The sequence below is a fragment of the Coregonus lavaretus genome, assembly GCF_964263955.1.
Source record: "Coregonus lavaretus genome assembly, contig: HAP1_SCAFFOLD_5384, whole genome shotgun sequence".
NCBI lineage: Eukaryota > Metazoa > Chordata > Actinopteri > Salmoniformes > Salmonidae > Coregonus > Coregonus lavaretus.
This window is the reverse complement of record NW_028156918.1, coordinates 22,620-27,857: the sequence shown is the minus strand read 5'-3', so window position 1 is coordinate 27,857 and position 5,238 is coordinate 22,620.

Genomic DNA, 5,238 nt, shown 5'->3' with positions numbered 1-5,238 from the left:
GGTGGTCTCTGCAGCAGGGAGGAGAGAGAGACAACGGGTGCTAGTCACAGTCACTTGCTGGCCCGGCACAATCATATCAATTGCATTCGGACTGCCTCTAGTCATCTGTGTGTCTTAATTATTTCATCAAATAGTGCGCTTAAAATATCAAACAATCTCAGTGCATAGAGATGATTTGACTAAAACAAAGGATGTGTCTATATATGGACAAGTACACGTTTAAAAACGTTGACCAATCGATTGGTCGAAAGAACAGATGTCGTATCGAGTGAGTGGTGGCAATTATTGCTGATGAACAAAAGGAGTCTGCTCATACCGAACGTTGATCATAAGGTTTATTCAGATCAGAAGCTTCAGCATGAGTGACAGGTGACATGACACCCGGAGAGTGACGCCTCAGAATGGCTGCTCGTTCTGCCCTCTCCTTCGTTTTCCCCCCTATTTATAACCAATGATGCTCCCTCTTCTGGCCAATCCCCAGTCTCCCCTGTCTACAACACACTTCCTGTCTGTTGTATGTGACGTCACACCCAAAACATTCCCTCTTGATACTAACATAAACAACATTCCATTTCTTCATGAAAAACATTTAACACCATCATAATCTTAATACACTACACAGACAATCTTTTTTTTTGTCAGGGACCCTACACATGACTGACTAAAAGACAGTTTAGAAACTCTGTGACTGAAATATGCTTGCTGGCACTCGAAAATAACTTTTTCCGATCACGGATAATTACAGAAAATACTCAGATCATAATCGTATCCAGAAAATTGCCCCATATCCATTACAATACTTGTTTTGTCTGACCCCTAGTAACATACTGTACCATAATGTACGTACTGTAGTGCACTGTACAATACTACAGTATAATGTAGCCTACTTTACAGCACTGTGCTGTTTTGTACTTTATTAAAGCCTACTGTGCATGCGCCCTGCCTCAAATAGTGGTGGCAAACGTCTTCAGCCAATCACAAATGAGAAACATTACTCGTCTTGGAGTACTTACAGTGAGGGAAATAAGTATTTGATCCCCTGCTGATTTTGTAAGTTTGCCCACTGACAAAGAAATGATCAGTCTATAATTTTAATGGTAGGTTTATTTGAACAGTTAGAGACAGAATAACAACAACAAAAATCCAGAAAAACGCATGTCAAAAATGTTATAAATGTGATTTGCATTTTAATGAGGGAAATAACTATTTGACCCCCTCTCAATCAGGAAGATTTCTGGCTCCCAGGTGTCTTTTATACAGGTAACGAGCTGAGATTAGGAGCACACTCTTAAAGGGAGTTCTCCTAATCTCAGATTGTTACCTGTATAAAAGACACCTGTCCACAGAAGCAATCAATCAATCAGATTCCAAACTCTCCACCATGGCCAAGACCAAAGAGCTTTCCAAGGATGTCAGGGACAAGATTGTAGACCTACACAAGGCTGGAACGGGCTACAAGACCATCGCCAAGCAGCTTGGTGAGAAGGTGACAACAGTAGGTGTGATTATTCGCAAACGGAAGAAACACAAAAGACCTGTCAATCTCCTCGGCCTGGGGCTCCATGCAAGATCTCACCTCGTGGAGTTGCAATGATCATGAGAACGGTGAGGAATTAGCCCAGAACTACACGGGAGGATATTGTCAATGATCTCAAGGCAGCTGGGACCATAGTCACCAAGAAAACAATTGGTAACACACTACGCCGTGAAGGACTGAAATCCTGCAGCGCCCGCAAGGTCCCCCTGCTCAAGAAAGCACAAATACAGGCCCATCTGAAGTTTGCCAATGAACATCTGAATGATTCAGAGGAGAACTGGGTGAAAGTGTTGTGGTCAGATGAGACCAAAATTGAGGTCTTTGACATCAACTCAACTCGCCGTGTTTGGAGGAGGAGGAATGCTGCCTATGACCCCAAGAACACCATCCCCACCGTCAAACATGGAGGTGGAAACATTATGTTTTGGCGGTGTTTTTCTGCTAAGGGGACAGGACAACTTCACCGCATCAAAGGGACAATGGACGGGGCCATGTACCATCAAATCTTGGGTGAGATCCTCCTTCCCTCAGCCAGGGCATTGAAAATGGGTCGTGGATGGGTATTCCAGCATGACAATGACCCAAAACACATGGCCAAGGCAACAAAGGAGTGGCTCAAGAAGAAACACATTAAGGTCCTGGAGTGGCCTAGCCAGTCTCCAGACCTTAATCCCATAGAAAATATGTGGAGGGAGCTGAAGGTTCGAGTTGCCAAATGTCAGGCTTGAAACCTTAATGACTTGGAGAAGATCTGCAAAGAGGAGTGGGACAAAATCCCTCCTGAGATGTGTGCAAACCTGGTGGCCAACTACAAGAAACGTCCGAACTCTGTGATTGCCAACAAGGGTTTTGCCACCAAGTACTAAGTAATGTTTTGCAGAGGGGTCAAATACTTATTTCCCTCATTAAAATGGAAATCAATTTATAACATTTATTACATGCGTTTTTCTGGATTGTTTTGTTGTTATTCTGTCTTTCACTGTTCAAATAAACCTACCATTAAAATTATAGACTGATCATGTCTTTGTCAGTGGGCAAACGTACAAAATCAGCAGGGAATCAAATACTTTTTTCCCCTCACTGTATATCTATCCCAGTTTTGTTTGCTTCCGTTTAAGAAACGTTTTTTAACAGAATAGGCGGAATGAATACACCCCTGATCACGCATAAACAGAGTTAATTTTCATGGCAGCCACATTGTATTCATTCTAGCCTCTATGCACTCTCCTCCTCTCACCTTTTCCCTTCGTTTGTGGACTTCAATGAACAACACATCAGCTGAATGTGAACAGGCGAAAAAAAAGCTTTCCAAGCCAAACCATGTCATAACCGCTACACACAGCCTACATCTTTGTCCCCATATTAGCTAAAGTATTGTCCTAGTCAACATAGCTAATAGAACTAGTGCGTTAGTAAACCCGCTACAATCATGCAGTAACGTTACAGGGTACAGTCAGTAAGCAGTTACACCAGCGAGCCCTGGTGGCAAGAAATTAATAAAACCAAAAGCTTACCTTGACTTGGAAGAGTTCCAGTGTTGTGTTGGATAGTCATAGCCAGCTAGCGAACATAGCATCCCTCTGTTTGAGCCGGGTGCATTTGCTAGCTAAGTAAATGAAACTGAAAGTGAAAAGAAATCTCTCTCTCTCTTTCTCTCTCTTGCTTCTCCTTCATTTTTGAAGAAATTAATTTGTTGAAAACTGTTCAACTATTGTCTTTCGCTCCCTTTGAGTCAATGGAAAGAATATGGCACTAACAACAAACCTGCCAAAGAGAGGGCCGCCCACCAAAACTCACGGACCAGGCAAGGAAGGCATTAATCAGAGAGGCAACAAAGAGACCAAAGTTAACCCTGAAGGAGCTGCAAAGCTCCACAGTGGAGATTGGAGTATGTGTCCATATGACCACTTTAAGCCGTACACTCCACAGAGCTGAGCTTTACGGAAGAGTGGCCAGAAAAAAACCATTGCTTAAAGAAAAAGAATAAGCAAACACGTTTGGTGTTCGCCAAAAGGCATGTGGGAGACTCCCCAAACATATGGAAGAAGGTACTCTGGTCAGATGAGACTAAAATGGAGCTTTTTGGCCATCAAGGAAAACGCTCTGTCTGGCGCAAACCCAACACCTCTCATCACCCCGAGAACACCATCGCCACAGTGAAGCATGATGGTGGCAGCATCATGCTGTGGGGATGTTTTTAATCGGCAGGGACTGGGAAACTGGTCAGAATTGAAGGAATGATGGATGGCGCTACATACAGGGAAATTCTTGAGGGAAACCTGTTCCAGTCTTCCAGAGATTTGAGACTGGGACGGAGGTTCACCTTCCAGCAGGACAATGACCCTAATCATACTGCTAAAGCAACACTCAAGTGGTTTAAGGGGAAACATTTAAATGTATTGGAAAGGCCTAGTCAAAGCCCAGACCTCAATCTAATTGAGAATCTGTGGTATGACTTAAAGATTGCTGTACACCAGCGGAATCCATCCAACTTGAAGGAGCTGGAGCAGTTTTGTCTTGAAGAATGGCCAAAAATCCCAGTGGCTAGATGTGCCAAGCTTATAGAGACATACCCCAAGAGATTTGTAGCTGTAATTGCTGCAAAAGGTGGCTCTACAAAGTATTGACTTTGGGGAGGTGATAAGTTATGCACGCTCAAGTTCTTTTTTTGGTCTTATTTCTTGTTTGTTTCACACACAAAAAATATTTTGCAATCTTCAAAGTGGTAGGCGTGTTGTATAAATAAAATGATACAAATCCGCCCCCAAAATCCATTTTAATTCCAGGTTGTAAGGCAACAAAATAGGACAAATGCCAATGGGGGTGAATACTTTCGCAAGCCACTGTATATTTAGTATAGTTTTATCTAAAAAGGATAACTTTTTCAATGTTTTACCATTTTAATTTGTATGAAATTCACTGAGGATGATGGTCCTCCCCTTCCTACTCTGAGGAGCCTCCACTGGTGACTTGGTGTGCTAGTTAGCTAAGTTAAAACTACCCTTATAACACACACACACACACACACACACACACACACACACACACACACACACACACACACACACACACACACACACACATACACACAAGCACACACACACACACACACACACAAGCACACACACACACACACACACACACACAATTTATTTAAATTCATGCAGGGCTTGACTTGGACTGAAATTGTTGCCGGTACTCATGTTGGGTGCCAGTGCTGTTTATATAAAGGTGCAGGAGCTCCACAATACTTTTGAGCTAATATTCTATAAGAGGAGTTCTAGCTGTAGAACATTTGAGGTGCCGGCACTCAGCTCCGGTGAGCTCCTGCCCAAGTCAAGCACTGTATTCATGACATTCCATGCATAATGTGTCCAGCTCTATCGACAACAGAAGCGCTCGAAGACAAACTGTCCATTTCCAGCCGCTGCCTCAATAACAGCACTTAGTCTACACTACAATTATTTTTCAGAAATACAGAAGTGTGCGTGTGCGTACGTGTGTGTGTGTGTGTGTGTGTGTGTGTGCTGATGTGTGTTTGAGGGGCACAGAGTTAATGGCGAACACTGTGAGTGAGTGTTTTCATCTAGTGTTTTATTCTGGTTCAGATCCCAGACACCTAACAAATGGGAGTCTATAGGAGATCAACCAGGAAGACTGAATTACTTGAAGACATTAGTCAGTCAACACAGCAGCCAACC